Consider the following 18305-nt stretch of genomic DNA (forward strand, 5'->3'; position numbering starts at 1 on the left):
TTAGTTGAGAACATAACCACCTGCGGTCCTTGTCTCTAGACGTGTTGCCACTAAGAAGTTATGTGATTTTGTACTCCAAGATTTGCACTAAGTATGGTGGGAAAGGAACAATCTCGTCATAAAGCACCATCACAGAGCTTTGAAAATGGGTGTCTGAGGTGGCCCATCCCATCGATTTAATGAAGTGAAAAAAGGCACGCTTCCTACGCAGAGACCTAGAGCCATTCAATCCAGCCAACCTAGATGCCTTCATTCTTATCTATCTGCAGAACCGACAGGCTTTTCCTTTTCAGCAAGTGTGCATAGAATAAACTCCCCTCTTGGAACATTAATTTGAAATGATGACCATGTATCGATATTTTAACTTATTGTATTGTATGCTACAACGACTCTCACTAAAATAAATGGCCAGTAGGGGCAATTCGAGTTTCACTCACCTCGAGCATTACTTCCACTCCTCAAGCTATCTCAAAACTGATGGCACACATTCATGTCTGGGTGTATTTTAAGTTAAATCTGAGAAATTGTATTTAGATGGTTGAATTGTAAACTCATGTTTTAATTACATAGTACATGAACATTGTGGATTTTTGGTTTCTTGCTATTTATTTTTTATTAGATTTATTTTAATGTTGATTTATTTTAATATTGGTTAAGGTATTAAATGTATTGAGGTGTAATTTTTTTTTCCACTCTTAAAATAAATTTACATTTTATATATGGAAGGAATTACATATCTCTTTTATTTTAGGCAACAAATCTATATATATATATTATGATGAGCCTCATTTTTATTATATATATGATTTACATTAACCTAAGTAAAAAATTAAATATATTATAAAATTATTTTTACTTTTAATTACTTTAATTTGAATATAAGATTGATGTAAAATATGTTCTTTAATATATAGATATAAAAATACTTAGTTTATAGCCACCCATAAAATACTTTTTTGGTTATTGACATTTTATTTGGTTATTAATATTTAGTTTGTAAATAAAAAATTTCAAAAACTCTATGTGCAGCCTACCAAGATTATTTTCCGTTATATAGGTGCAATTAATTCACCATTAATGTATTAATACATTATTATATTATTACATTTATTAATTAATGTATTAATATATTTATTATATGAATACAATAATACATTATGATTAAGATTTATTTTAATATTAATATTTATGAACTTGTATTAAAATTTATATGGTTTACTAGATTTTAGAAAGGTAAGAAATTAATAGGATTTTTTTCAATTTTATTTCTATACTAAAAGAGAAGTGAGAGAAGTGATCATCAAAATTCTTTAAGATTTTATCATATTTTTGCTAACTTCAAAAGTCTAGAAGGTTGGTAGTGCAATAAATATTTTGAAAATTAGAAATATAAGACGGACAATATAAGAGAAAGTGTTTTTCATCTTTAACCCTCTTAGGATCACATACCTCGTAATCATCCCATGGCATTTTGGAAATGGACCAACACCAAGTTTCACTATGAAGTTCGTGAGAATCAATTCTTATCTTGGCAATGTTTCATTTCTTCTTAACACTAGTCAAGAAAGAAAGATACTTTTGGTTTTCCAGATTGGGGTTGATCACTTCCTTATAATAGTTTACTTTCCTTTTTCCCTCTAGCTCTTTGTTGCCCACAATTTTTCATTAAATTTGGATGTAATAATATTGTATATTATTTGGATTTTTAAATATGATCTCCTCCTTTATTTCTCAATGGTCCAACTAAGACTAGGCATCCATATTTTATAACTTCTTATACATAATATACCTAAGCATTGTCATGCTTTGAATGGGAGAAGCCTTGCTTAAATCAGGGGATAAGGTGTGAGTATTTCTTTCAATCTTTAGGTTGTAGGCTATAAACTACTTTTGGATCCATTCTTTCTTCCTCCATGATTCTCTACATATACTACAACACCAAATATCACATCCATATCAAATAACAGGCGCCACTAGAGTCTCCAAGAGAAGCTTGTATTGATCCCAAATCCAAATACACATCGATTTAAAATTGTTTCCAAGCCTATAGTAAGCTTTTTGACTTCCATTTATCTTTCTCTATGTTGTAATTCCCATTGAGCTTATGATGGAAGTCAATTCCTAGATATTTGTATGAACGAACTTCTTTCAAGGAGTTGTTTCCATAAATGAAAGTATGATTAGGTGATCTTTTTGGATTTAATTATAATGATTCTAGTTTTGTATGTATTAATAGTTAACCCATCATGGAGCATAAATGTTGGAGGATTTTGAATTGCTCTCTAAGATCATAATCCCACCTTGTTAAAAATATAATATCTTTAGCATACAAGAGAAGAGTTATGATCATAGTAGTGAGCATGCAGCTAAAACAACCTACAACTTCTGACCCCTCTTCTAGCTTATCAATGTATATGCCAAAAAGGATAGGGAATAAGGCACACCCATTCTTTACTTTGATATTGCATTTAATGTCTTCTCATCAACCCTCAGTGGCATTAAGCTTGGAAATAACATTCCTATATAGCCTTGTCACAAAAAGCTTCAAATGGATAGGAACCATTAACTCTTGTAGCCTCTTCCATCCTTTTGTTCTAGTAACAATGTCAAAATATTTTCTAATGTTAGTAAAAAAATAGAAGATATAATTGTATTATTGCAAGAATTCTCTACAATAATCTTGAGAGTAGCAAGATTGTCTATGGTTGAATGATATCTCCTAAACCTAGCTTGGCCTTTAGCTCTTTTACCATAGATTTCATGCCAAAGGCTAATCTTCTTCTCTAAAAATAAGCTTGTACAACTTCGCTAAAATGTGGCTAATCATAATCGTTTGGTAATTGGAAGGAATTCTTCTACCCCCCACCATTAAATATAAATGATAAGGTTTTGCATCCAATGATTAGGGAAGCCTTACTTCACTACCAAATTAAATATCTTTTGTATGTGCAAGATGATGATAGGTTCTCCCATTTTATAAAATTCAAGTTGGTAGCCTTTAATGTCCTTAGCTTTCTCACTTTCCAATTGCTTAACGCCAAAATCATTGTCTTCTAAAGAAAATATGTCATCCTCTATAGGAGAATTCAAAATTTGTCCATGTAATTAGAGGATTTATAGAGTTTATAAGGTAAATATTCCATTTCTTCAAGGGAAACAAATATTTTTCTTTAGTCTTATCATTCAAAATTTTCCTCCAAAACTTTCTAGGGTAAGATTTAAAGAGTTGTGGTAATTGCTCTTACTTTCTACCTAGGAAAAAATGTTAACAAATTCCAAGTAATGTCTCAACTTCTTAAGATCCAATAAACCATTGTGGTCTTAGTGATAATTAGTCATCATTGTCATTATTAATTAATATAAATTGATAATTGTGAATCTAGTATAGCAGCTACAACATAACCCAAAACTTTAGCCTAACACCAAATTTTGGGTCCCCTTTGCTTTTAAGGTTTCAACAAACAAATTCCCAGGTTTCAACAAACAAATTCCCTGTGTATTGTAACAATCACAACCCTTTTAGCAACCTAGTTGTCATCAAGGCTATAAGTACATGGATGTCTCTCATTTATGCTTCCCATTATGCTTCATCTGTGACATTAGGGTTTATGATATTTTTTCATTTGTTCATTAAGCAAACAATGTTTCAACACTCTTGCTATGTAGGTACTTATGTAAGTTAATGGGATTAATTTTCTAAGAAGGTGTCAAAGAATTACTTATGTGTGTGCCTTCTGCGTGCCAGGGTTTGGATCAAACAGTAGGAAACTCATAATTCCTTTTGACACTAGAAAAAGCTCATCATTGGAAGGGTTTCTATTAGAATGGGATGATCTTGTTGCATTTTGTAGTCTGGAATTCCATACAAGTAGAAGATTTCTCAACAATTGAGGCCTTAAGCTAAAAACTGAAAATGATATGCATGAGCTCGAAAGTAGTAGTAGAAGCAATCTCGATTCTCAGAGCAGGGCATGCATATAAACATTCTAGTATTCCACCATAGGATCATTGAGGATCACACCTAGTAGAGGGTTCATTAACATGGATATACTCAATCAACTGTGGGATATTCATGTTGGATTTATTTCAGTATTTATTTTTGCAGTGGAAGATAATTGACAATTTGGTGAAAGAAAATCCAGATGACATCCTCCTTGTAGTGGGGGATATATTCCCTCTTCTTCATGCATGGATGGTGTTAACAATTAGAAATGTCCTTTGCTTTCTTGGGCTTAGTGTGTTTCTGCTCAATTAGCAACAACAAAATTTCTTCCTGAAAGGTTATATTGTCTTTGGAAATTAGCAACAAAATTATTATATCCTTACTGATATATTTCTAAATCAAACATCAACTGATTACTATCCCTTTCTCTTGAAAATTCAACATACGTGTCATGCTCCTCTTTTGCTAAAAATACATGTGTTTCCTCATCATCAAAACAATTTATTTTCTTTGTTTAGTCTCTTCATTATCATCTTCATTAACAAAATTTTTAGGAAATGGTGCTCTGACTGTTTGCTAATCATCTGGATTCTTCTTGTGAGGCTAAGGTCTAGGTGGCCTTCTAAATTTGGGATTTAGCACTTGATGTTGACGCACTTCCAGAAGAGGTAAAATTGTACACCTGTTTCTCCATGGCCTTTAACATAACATCACATTTTTTGTCTGATGAAGAATATTGTTCCTCCTTAAATGCTACTCTTTTGTAAGTCTTCATCTTAACCTTTTTAGCCAAGAATTTTCTTCCACTCCTATAACATTATTTTGCATAACTTCTAATGTAATAAGATTTCTTTCTCTTAGTTGACAAGTTGGCTCATCATCAAAACCTTCATGAGAGTGAAGGAGGGTTAAACCAAGTGGGTTAATATTAGCATGGATTGAATTATAAACCCTATTGAACCTAGTTGGAAACTCTTGAACTGTTTCCCCTAGGTTTCTCTTCAAATTCTCATATTCAGCCAATATTTGCAAACGGTTTTTCTTCACTTCCCACCTAGCAAGGAAGAGTTGTTCAAATTGTTGAAAATTAGAGAGACTTTGTGCAAAAAGTCTTAGTTTGACATCTTAATGATCTACCTCCTCTAGATCAATGAAATCATTCAGTTTATTTACATGTTGTTGTTGCTAAGTTTTAAAGGACCTGTATAGTCAAATTGATGTAAACACTAACCATAATTCAAAAGAATAGTATGTAGGGGATGGGAGATTGAGAAGGGAAAATCTAGTAGCCATGGTTGTAGGAGGTGACTTTGAACAAGTAATAGGGATTTGGAATGCAGATGATAGAGGAGGTGAAACTATTTTTGTAATAATTGATGAAATGGGTATAGTAGATCCAACAGGAGTAGTTGAAATAGTACTGTGTGGGATGAATAATGGAAATGAAATTGCTAGAGTAGAAAATGGGGGAACAAGACACTGAAATGTGGGAGATTTAGAAACAGTTGTTTGAAGTAGATGAATCAAATGTTATAATTTTTAAAACTATAACCAAATATATTTATCCTATTCTAAAACAATGGTGCTAGGAATATAAGGTTTAAGCTTTGTTTCATCAAGAACTATGTCTGACAAATTGGACTCTGATTTTGATTTGAATAGAGTGTGCTCAAATTTTAGAATAAATTGAATGTCTTCAATAGATTTTATCTCTTTAGGTAGAGGAAAAGGCTTTTCTGAAAGAACAATACCATTTCTTTTGGAGACTTACATTTCCTAAAGAGCTTTTCTGGGCTTGTCAAGCTAGCTAGTGGATTAGGATTTGGATCGCTCCTTGTATCAATCCTTCTATATGCCACGATTTCCAATGAAGATAGAGAAATATAGTAACTAATTCTATTATCTAACCTTTTGTTTTCCCTCAGAAAGTAAATCTGATCTTCAAAGAAGTTCTGGGGAAGATGAAACATTCTTATCCCCAGTATGGTCGCCAAGACCTAGTCATTGTTTAAAAGTACAATCAATTACTAAATCTAGTGATTAGACTATTAGAGAGAGAGCCTTCTCTGGATTGAAGGGGATAACCATGAATCTATAAGATTGGTTTTGAATGGTTATCTTACGAACTTATCTTCTACAACCGGGAGGACATTTCTAAGTGATAACAGATGGCTTCAAGTCAGACTAGAAAAGTTTTCAAAAAAATTGGCACTGCAAATGGAGTCAAATTTATCTTCATAGTAACTACAAAAGTTAAATATCACCTTCGAGATGATGATGGCATGCCACAAAACTTCAGATTCTTTAAAAATTATAGTGGACAAATATTTATGTCATGCGAGTGTTTATTTTCCATGGGAGTGTGCTATGATGGTAGATTCCAATTGTTGTTACCGTGACCATAAAATTGGGAAGTATGATCAACCAAATCATGCCAAGCCAACAAATCATGAATCCTGCACTCCGTGGAAGGGGCTTGTCAAAGCAATAAATAAATTCTTTGTATAGCCTAGTTGTAACAAGGGATAGATTCAATGTGGCCACCCTAAAAAGGCTCTTCCAGTCTCTGCTAGAGAAGATATTGAATATCTAGGAAATCATGTGATGGATAATCGTAAACCTTCAGGAGCCTTGGATTTCCTATAGGAACGCATACCATATTCGTTTGTGGCACTTCTTCAAAGGAGTATAGCACCAAAAGTTTATTTCAATTTGAAAACCATTCTTGATGTCGGCGACCATCTTTTAAGGACGCCAATCTCAAACCAAATGATATTAGTACCAATTGTCCCTTACTCAGAAATTGATTCATGTTCCAAAGCACTCGATATGGGTTTGAAATTTACATCTCCAGAAATAATCATGCATGATGCTGAGGACATGGTATCTTCTTTAAAATATATTATTGTTATAGACACAAAATATGATGGAAAAAATGACATCCTACTTTCATTTTCTTATAAGAATGATAATGTTCTTATTCTATTGATTAGATAAGTCTATTCACTGATGTTGATAGCTCGGTAGAAGCAAAGATTACAATGGCGGGTACACCAACTAGACAACTTGTAGGTTTCGGCAAGCCTTTGTTCACCATAGCTGGTGTGTGGATGGAAAGTATGAAGCTTGAAGCAAATGTTCAAAACTGAGGATGCAGGTATTTGTTCATATTGTCTTTCTTGGAAAGGAAGTGACTAACAATTTATTGAGTGACACATGAACAAATGTTGTATATTTAAAGCAATTTATTAAAGGCAAACCAAACAATATTTTAAGATAGAAGATGGTACTCCTGTTTATGAAAGAAGAGGTGTCAAACCTTGTCTATGAATTGACGATTTGAAGAATTAGGGACTTGAAAAATGGAAGCAAAGATTGTGCATGGGTTAGAGCTTATATAAGTCAATCCAGGAGGTCTGCCAGAAAATACGATTGATTATGATGCATTTCTTGAGGAAACTCTGGAGGTTGTTGAAAAAATAATGGGGAAGCATCGTTGGTGAATGGAGATTTACATACAAATGATAAAATCACAGATCTTGAGGAGAAGTTGAATCTTGCTCGACATAAAATCGATCTATAAAATGAATTGTTGTAGGAAATGGATATTGTAAAAATGCTTGCTGAAGAAAAATTAGAACAAGTGTGTTTGTATCAAGAAACGTTTAGCCAAGATGCAAAGGAAAGGGAACACACATTGAAAGCAAAGGAAGGACTAAATATATCTAAAATAAAAGTGAAACAATTGAAAATTCAACATAGTAACTCTCAATCTAACATTGCACAACTTGAGCTTGAGGTAAAAGTAGCAAATGAAAAATTGGATAATATGATGAGAGATGTTCTAGGCTTGAGATAAAAAGGAGCAATCTTTCTAGAACAGCTTGCAACTACCGAATTTAAGGAAAAAATAACTGAAGGAAAATTTGCAATGCAAATAAAACTTCTTCAAAAGGAGATGAAGATGAGAGCAGTCAAGGATGATAAGTTGAATGATGTAGGAGATACATTCAATGAACAAGAAATGGATTTTACCAAACTGTGATAAGTTACAACATTTAGAGAGCCAACTAAAATCTTAAATAAATAAATCCAAGGAATATGAAAGATTTACTAAACAAGGAAATTAAATTGTTTTCAAGGAGAGAGACAACCTCATAGCGTCTAATTTTTTTCCCAAATTATCAAAGTCATGTGCAAAGAAAATGGAACAAATCATAAATTCTTTCAAATAATAGCTTGATGGGAGTTGTGGAAATGTTTCTTTGAATAATCAAAGAGAATACACCTTGAGGAAAACAGATAAAGGGCCTTCATGCAAGAGGAAAAATTGAACCCATCTTTAAAATAAATTTCTAAGTTAGGGAAAATTTTAAGCTCAGATAGAATTCTAATGCAAACTTGAGATAAAATGTCTATCCTTGAACAAGATTTGGAGAGTGCCAAACTTAAAGAAGTTGAACAAATTCATGGTAGGATGAAGAATTATGAAGAACATTTTAGGATGGAAGAAAGCATGACAGTGAAAACAACTACCAATGTTGCATCAAGCTTTGAGACCATTGTAGATTGGAGGAGAATGATGTTTGAGAACATTGCAATTAATGTGAGGAATATTGGCCATTTTCTTAAGGAAGTAAGATGATAGATGCCCCCTTGTTTGATGTCTTGCTTGAGAGCTTCTATTTTGTGTGGTTATGCTGCTAGTTTAAAAGAAGATGTTAAGTCAAAAACATTTCCTCTGTAGCTATATGATTTCCTTATTTGATGGAATCTAATGGTAGTGAAAGAAAGTTTTCTATAATGAAGAAGATTCCCATGGAGTGAATATCACAATTTTCATCTTAAGTTATGCAAACTCTCACTGAAGAAAATGATAGTATATGGGTATGTGTTTTCTTGCTCAAAATTGTTTTTCAAGATAGAGACATAATTCATTTGCCTACAATGATGCTAGCCTCCCCTACACTTGCATATTCTTAGAAAATATAGGATGTTGTAGAATGTACACTTCACGCCTAGTATACAATGAGAAATCCCTACATATGCTACTTGCTACCCCTCTAGGTCACAAATTGCATTTTCAAAGAACAACTAGTTTTTCAATGGATACTACATTTGTGATGTGCGACCCATAACAAATTTATCACACAATTCCTACCTACAACCTTCCTTACCTCCATCACATGTAATGGAATTGCATAGTTCCTCAATGCCATCTCCCTAAGATGGCATCACTATATTTTGTCCTATTCGATGGTCCCATGACTCATTCATTAACCCAACTCAACATTCATATACTTATAACGAGTCTTTTTCTCTTCTCTATGTCCAACCTTAAGATATACACACATTCTCTCTCTCTCAAATGTATCCTTTGCCTAAATATCTCCTCAACATCTGTGCTCCTAAAATCCTCTCCCACCATTTATTTTGGTGAAGAATTTGTTGGAAACTAGGTCATATTAAGCGGGGATCTGGGGGCATGGGGGAATTAGTATTGAAAGAGTTTTATCAATTTAAAAAATAACTTTCTTTCACTTTTTGCAGGAACATAGACACACCAATAAAATATTTCAGCGATTAAATACATAATCATGATAAGAAGAATATCAACAATTTCAATGGAACACTAGGAACAAATAATTTTTTTAAGTTTGGTCTTTTATTGCTTCTCAAATAAAGATACAAATTGTTGTTACAAATATCTAGCTACAACTATTAGGAATATTTAACTCCGTGATTAACATTTGTATCTGAATGGAGCTACAACCCCAACTATTTACCAACACCCACTCGAAGGAGCACCAACCCATAATCTGAGAGTTACAACTTGTATAACACTCAATGACTCATCTTTCATCCATTTTCACACTAGAGCCATGAATGCCTTCTATGCTTTCAAAACTAATCAAATTCCTCAATCACCAACTCCTTCAACAATCTCTACTCACTTAGTAACACTATGAACTTCACCACTACTTACTCACACGACTCAAATCTATTCATATCTCCAACCAATTTTCTCAAGCCTGCTTATATAAAATTTTGGCTTGATATTTTTGCCTTTTTTCTTTTCTTTGATTGCTTCATGCATTCTTAGTTTTTTCCTTCTTCCTATTGATTTCAGTCCTTTGACTGTGTTCACCAAGTTCTCAAATTTCAACAACCTTTTCCTATAAGTTAAAGTGAGTTATTTCACTAATTTTAGCAATTTTGGCCTTTTACAAGTTTTAGTAGTGCCTCTTATAATTTTATTTGCAGTCATGTTTGGATTAGTTGCTAATTTTGATACCAAACTGATAGTTCCATCGAACTTAGCCTTTAACTCCTTTTCTTAGCACCTTTATTTGTTTTTGACCCATATGACTAGGTCTCTGTGACCACAGGCTATGTCTTCGGTGCTTTGTTTGTGCTACACCAAATGAATTCTCTAGGCATGTTCATGTGGGATGACATGTACCATAGATTCCTCCTGCCATCCTTTTCATTGGTTTTCACAGTGTCTCTATGTCCTGACACTTGTCTCTTAGCACATCAAGGTCATGCCTCTTTATACATCCACAGGGGTCATGCTACTTAGTCGATGTGTCCCATAGGGACTGCCAGCATGCTCTTTGATTGATTACTATTGTACTCCGTGTCTTGACACCTCTTCTCTCCTATAACTTCCTCTCTATGCACACTTAATAAACTTTCGGGCTCAGTCTAGTAGGATGACATCACTCTAAGGTCACCAAGGACACATGGCACCTTCGAAGTGGTGACACATGTCACTCAGACATGGGCCATTTTTGTGCCCAAAAATTCCAATGATGACTACCATGTGTCCACCTCCTATTGCGGAGTTGTTGACATCACCTATGACCAATTAAGCTCTGCCACCTGTCCTCTATCAAAGTAGAGAGAAAGATATCCCGAAGCCTATTTTTCAAGTGATTTCTATTATAAAAAAAATGACGAAACCACTAGGTTGAAGCCTCTTCTTTGTTTTTCCATCATGCCAGTTCTCTCCTTGCTCACCACTTCGTTATTCCTTCGAGACTATGTCTTGGCTAGCCCTCAATAGGTTAATTTGTCAAAGTGGGGACCTCCCACTCACTACTCATTGGTCCATGTTCTTTGCTACCATGTCTCGCTGCTACTATCTCTTCATGCTTCCTCTTTTGTGCCCTTTGCAATCCTCCATGGTGCACCCACCAAGGTAAGTCCACAGGGATGGTGTCACCACTTGGCGTCATTTCGCTCTTTATGTTTGAGCGTTGTTTTAAATATGTCATGGTATATCTGTTATGTGGTCTCAGTTTGAGCCAATAGAAAAACTCCCCATTTATTTGTTGTCAACCATGTTTTCCCAGTCCTCTTGCATGGCGGGTCTACCAATCTTGCTGCTATGTATGGCACTTCTATCTCTGCTATCTTTGAACTGAGATAACCAATATTTGACTTGCTCTATATTTTGATTCAGGAGGCCATTTTTAGACTTTCACATACCACTATAAATCTCTTTCCCAACTCTTTCCATTTGGGTGTGTTTGACCTGTGTTAAGGGGGTATACTGCACCAAAATTGGCTCCAAAGCGGCTCATCCATGTTGATCCTCAACCTTCTTCTTTTTTCTGGAACCTAATGTTCTGAATCCTTCTTTAACACTTGTTCCACCTCTTGACATCAATGGGAATCATGTTTCCATCAATGACAACATATTTCCAACATTCTCCCCCTTTGGCGTTGATGGACACACCAAGATCAAATAAAACATCCTTATCAAAATATGATTCTCTCTTTTGATTTTTTCTCCCCTTGAGATGTGCCTCCCATATGCTTTTTTTTTCTATTGTGATGATGATGCTCTTATTTTTTCTTGATCTTCACCATATATCATCCCATTGTTTGGTCACAATGTAACTCTACCTCTTTAATTTTGTTTGATCACTACTAACTTTCCTTATTTAACATCAATGGAAAATACACCAACATGCACCCCATGTCACCATACTCCTTCTGTCAACAATATTTCTCTGTCATGTTGATCTTGTGGACTTGGTAGCTTCATCTTGATATGCTAAAAATACAACAACTACTTTTCTTTCTCTTAAATGAAGAGCTAGTGAAGGGAGACAAGAGGAATAACTCTTAGTCTTTGCCTCAAATACTCAAATTGTTCGAGCTAGGAAGTGGCTTGGTGAAAATATCAGTAACTTGTTCTTTTGTAAGAACATACTCTAGCTACACAATCCAATTTTCAACTTTCTCTCTCAAGAAATGATGATTGGAATATGCTTTGTCTTCGAGTGAAAAACTAGATACTTTGACATACTTATTGCACTTGTGTTGTGAGAAATAATGGGAGTAGGTTGATCATATAACACTTGTACATCCTACAAGGTCGAGTTCATCTATAGAAGTTGAGTGCAACAAGAATTTGTTGCAATGTACCCTGTTTCAACTATAAATAAGGAAATTGAAGCTTGTTGCTTGCTCAACCATGAGACTAGACATTCTCCAAGAAAGAAAGCACCACCACTTTTTATTTTTCAATCATCTACATCACCTACCCAATCAACTCCAGTATAAACAATTAATAAAAAAAATATTATGTCTGCCATACCACAGTGTTGACGGTGCTGGACCCGCCAACATGTCAAGGGATCTCATGGGTAAGAAGTCCCAACTAGACCTCAAACCATTTGGTGTAGGAGTCCCAACAGTGGGTCGCATGGTATCAAATTCACCGCGATGGTGTCCAAAGGAAAGTAATATGTCCCTGTTGGTAGTAAGGGTGTGACATATGTAGTAACTCAAGGAAGGTGCATGAGCGGTTCTAACACACGGAGAGTGAGGTGAGTGCGCCCCTTGGAAACTTGTGAAAGCATGGAGTTAAGAAGGGAACACATGAGCAAATATGCATCATAAATTGGAAAGTAAGTGAGCTAGCTATCCAAAATGATGGTTAAACCAACAACACATTTTAGTAAGATTCATACATACTTATATAGGAAAGCCATACATGCATGCATAAGCAAACAGATCTATATATTAATAGAGTAGACAAATTAGCTAAAATACAATAACAAAATATGCATGAAATGTTCTTGCTTTGTTATATTAATAAGTGAAAGTTTCAGTCATAGAAAAGGGTGGGGTGGCCCTTGACATTCCCCTTTGTGACTATTCACCTACCTTCATGACTCTTCAATTAATATATGATTGTTACATTCAACTATCAACACTTGAACTTCCACTTGAAAAGATGTTACATACAATCTACACATGTACCCATGTGAGACAAAATAGGCTTGAGAAAGTCATGCAAGACATCACTAGCACTTGGACTATTGTGGTAAGACCAACTCTTCGACATCCTTGCGATGATCAACGGTGGTAAATTGATGCCAAGCTTGGTCATCCATGATGGTGTTTGTGCACTCAATAGTGACATCCTACTCTAATCGAACTCTTGCCTCTGTTGCATCCGGGTAAACTAATATGGCCCCTCTATCCAATTCATTTGATAACATGCACATCACCGTCTTGAGTACGGCTAGACCAACAACATGCTTATGCATAGTGTCTGTGCTGATGTGCAAGTGTGTATTGGTGACCATGCAGATGAACTTGTCGAAGTACATGTTCAATTCCAGTCAGCATTTCTTCTTGTCTTCACCTAAGTGAGTGTTCCAAATGGGTGGGATCACATGCATGTGCACAATGACATGCATGCTACAAAATTCCCTTGCATGCAATCCACAACACTGCTCACCTTGTCTCCTCTGTGCCAATTTTTGGGATGGATCTATAACTTATATGGGCATAGATTCATCAATCTATGGATGTTGTGCCCCCTGTTGTACTTGTTCTTGCTGCAACTCATTCTCTCGTCTGTGCAGCTCTTGTTCTTCCTCGATTTACCGCTTTAGCACATGCAACTCCTTCTTTGTTTCTCTTTCTGCCTTCGCATGATCTTCGTGTCATGCTGTCACCTCATAGCTTCAATCTCCAAATTTCCTTTCGTAACGAGTGGATTTGCTTCGAACTCATAGGTTTTCTCCACCTCTGTGTTTTCAACAAACTTCCTCTTGCATTCATCGCATGTGGGTGTGCTACCTTCTACTGCTACTGATGGTGATGCTCGCTATGATGTTGCTGCCATATTACCTTGATGTCCTTTTCTATGAACAACTTGATGTCTTCATATGTAGGAAACCTCATAGACACTTGCTTTGCGACAACCCCCGTTGTGTTCCCAACTGTGTCCTTTGACTCAAATCTCCTGAAGGCCATTTTACTTGTGTTGTCAACAGACAGATGAACACTTGTGATGCTTGGAGACATAGCAACACTCATGGCAAGCAATCTATTAGTCAAAAACCAAAACAAACTTGAGGACTGACTTGTAATATACTTGTGTGATTGATTGTGAAGGTTGCACAATTTCTGTTGGGAGGTCGGGAGACAGATTGCAAAAATTGTGCAAGGCACAATCCAGCATGTCAAGAGGCTGACTAACCACTAGAATTGGGCAATGCACAGTTGAGTCTGGCCTACTGAGGGCTGAAACTGCGCAATGCACAATTTCAGTCATGAGTGACATGCAACCAGCAAACTGCATTATGCAGTCTGGAGCCAGAAGGACACTACCTCCAAGAATTGCGCAATGAAATCCCGGAGGTCAGTGCTATGCCAGACTTGTGTAATTTTTGGAGGGAAGGTAGAGCCTTCGCTTCTGGAAATGTGGAGTGCTAGTCGGGTAAGGCACGGTCTGGGCCAAGGCAGCCCAGACTACCCAACGGGTGAAAACATGAGAAGTGTGCATGCATGATGAGATGAGTGTAAACAAGAGTGAATGATTATGCATGCAAACAATAAGTGCAAGATTCAGAAAATGGGATGCATAGATATGTGTGAACTAGATCGCCGCAATGGTAACTGTCGATGCAAAAACAATGTCATGCATGCGACAACAGTGAGATGTGAACAAAATCTAAAACGACACTTATACAAGCTAACATGCATGAAAATGACAACAAGCATTCACATAAATCAAGAAAAAAACATTTACACAAGCTAAAACACAAAAAGCGATAGAAACGCATCACAAGGCATGCGAAGCAGGCTTACCACGAAACAACTAAGATGAATGTGATGACGACTCCTAGATGTAATGTGAAATGCTAGAGTTGCAAGTTTGATGTGAGGGATGACCTTTGCAACGTCTGGTTGATGAGTTTTGATAAGATCAAGGTTATCACGTGCATGCCACAAATCTAGGAAAGGTGACACTTGGCAAGAGGTTTTTGAAATGATCCTTGGATGTAACCTCTTGCTACTAAAAATAGATCCCTAAATCTAGGGATGCCTTTCCATGTTACCTTGGGAAAAGAATTCCATGCATGAAAATCATTTTTAATCATGCAAAGATGACTTCTAGTTTTGTTCAAGACTGCCGCCAAGACTCAAGTTCGTGGAATGAATTCATAGCTTAAGATTATTCATAAGTCTTTATTTATTGTATTATGAAAAAACTGCGAATAAATAAGTAAATGCCAGAGGGAGGGAGTAACAGAATATTATTTATATGAAATAACGGAAATTGAAAGCTCTCCGAGCTGATACAATGAAGTAGATAAGTAAGCCTTGATCCCCTTTTCAAATAGAGAGGGGCCTCTTAAAAGAAAAGGGGCCGAGCAGAGTTGGCTATCCCAGACGGATTGTGCTATTCCTAAAAGGAACAGGTGACTGTCCCTCAGGATTATGCAATTTCTGGGTTGAGGAGTTTTCCAGGGTCAGATTGCACAATTTTCTCAAGGAAGCCCATTTGATTGCATTGCGCAATTTTTGAGCCTAGCACACTGCCTGACTAATTTGTGCAATTTATCCTAGCTGCTAGGCTGGCTGTCCCAAAGTGATTGTGCAATTTTTCGGAGCAATAGGTAACTACTGCCTAGAATTGTGAAATTTCTAGGCTGAGCAACTCTCCTAGGATGAATTGCACAATTTTTGAGAGGAATCTTGGTTTCCCTTTAGAATTGTGTAATTCTGAGAGGGAGCTGCTCAACCAACAACTAACACTACGTCTGGAAATAAGCCTGTGAAGGAGGTGGAACAAACTTGTGCACATGCTAACAAGACTCTATGAAACAACTGAAGCTAATGTTCTTTACAATGCAAGACATGCTGCTGAGGATGGTCGGTAGGGAGGCTCCAAAATGAAGCTAAGGAAAAATTTTGTATTGTGATTGTAGCCGCTACAACACTTGGAAACACACTAGTAGAACTCTACCTCTCTAAATGGACCTTGTTCATGAAAAGCAAGCCTAACACCTCCAGAAGTATTGTTCAATTGTTTGTTCGTCTAGGTTTCCACACTTGCTCGATTGTAAGATGCAGCATCTGCCAGGCTCTTGGTCGGTCGACACACATTCCAAGCCAAGCAAATAGAGTTGTTTCGATTGGGGATGAGGGGTATATTTGTGCACAAGTCATATGATCATCATAGTTTTAGTTTCATTTATGGTATTGCTCCATTGCCAGTAGGCCTGGATAGTACCCTGATGGAGTCACGCAGGAACACAAGAATTGCTCCGCTACCAGTGAGCTTGGCTAGTACTCCGGCGGAGTTACTTGCATCACCTCTCTACACATGAAGCCTTTCTCTTCTTTCACCTTATTCATTTTTTATTTTTTTCAAACTTTTTCATATTTTCATTTTTTTCATTTTTTCATAATTGTGCATAAAATTATTCATTTCATAGGCAGAAGAGGGATCCTAAATTATTGAGAGCAGAAGAGATTGTTCCTTAAGAGAATTAGTTTATATATACCTTTGACATGATTGTTAAGGTTTGCCCCCTCACCTTACTCTACTTGAATGAGCCGACATGGATTAACCCAAAAACAACTTACTAGAGTAGGTGATACTAGTTCGCATGCAAACGTTGTGTTTTCACCAAGGTTCACCTCGAACAGTACGTATTTTCCATTGATGTATCATGGACTAAAAGTAACAAGTTCTTCATGAGAGAGTGGACAATAGATAACCAAATGTTAATAGTTGTACAAGTCCTCGTGTACATTACCCAGGCTTGTTTCAAGAGTCGCACACGGTCCATGCGAAACTAACCTATGAACGAAAGCAAGCAAACAAAACAAAATGCAATGCAGGAAGCAGAAGCAAATGTGTATGAAAAGTGAGTAAGAAAACAAACAAGCAAGAAGGAAAACACAAAAGGAAAGAAGCAAACATGCATGCAAGAAAAAAACTCTAAAGAAAACACTACTCCTACTCCTAAGCTAACAGTGTATGGGTCATCTCACGTGAAGTGATACTTCCAATGCAGCCACCGATGAATTGGTCGACCCATGTTGGTGAAGGCATGGTTTGGAAACAATGCAGTTGCAAAAACTAGTAAGCATGAAAGCTATAATGATGAATATGGACACACTCCGAGCTTATAAGCGTCCACATAAAAAAAAATGAGTGAAAGTGCATGACATGCACTATGTGGACTTGTCATGGTGTTGTGCTACACTGCATGTAGATGTCGAGTGTATGCATTCTCTTGACTATGACATCCAAGAAAACATGAGAAAGGTAGACCACTTATATTGCGCAAGTGTGCTTGCTGTGTAAGATTCCTCCAACGAATGAGCAATGGGATCATGTAGTTCGAGTGGAGGATGCGAAATATGAGTGTTGGATTGATCTTCAATGCATATAGATGAGTGATGAGGAGCCTTGTATGTTTCAACAATTTCTTGATCGGAAGTGAAACAAACCTAAGGACAGCAAGGACCTGCCATAAGCATCAGATTGGGTTGAAGTGCCTCGACAATTTGCGGGGTTTCGACTTCGTCGATAGATAGATCATCATAGACTAGTGTCTTAGACATATTAACAATGATTGAATCAACATCGTGATCAAATGAAGAAGTAGAGATAACGACAACCAAGATCAGAAAATTCAGGATGTTTGTCAACATCCTCATGATTTGATAAATTAGGCAAAGGGGCAGATGAGAAGCAAGGATGTTCACCCTCTGTGTTTTCAGAAATGACAGATGATAGATTGGATGGATTTTCATAGGAATATGTGTCCTCTCCACTATGTAATGACAGACTGACAGCCAACGTGTCCTGTGAATGATCGAAAGTAGAAACATCCAAAAATGGGTTTTCACAGGGGAAATAAACAATGGCAGAATCACAAGGGATGTCAGGATAGTGAAGCTGAGGCCCAGATGGAAAGGAGTCATCCTTCACTATCATTTCTTCTTTATATTCCTACACACACTCATCATGAATGATGGCGGAGTTTGGCTGCATAACACCAACACCGTCAACAACTTGATCCTTGTTCAC

This window comes from Pinus tabuliformis, chromosome 9 (genome assembly GCF_031772625.1).
Source record: "Pinus tabuliformis cultivar Carrire ecotype Pingquan chromosome 9, CPIR1, whole genome shotgun sequence".
Classification (NCBI taxonomy): Eukaryota; Viridiplantae; Streptophyta; class Pinopsida; order Pinales; family Pinaceae; genus Pinus; species Pinus tabuliformis.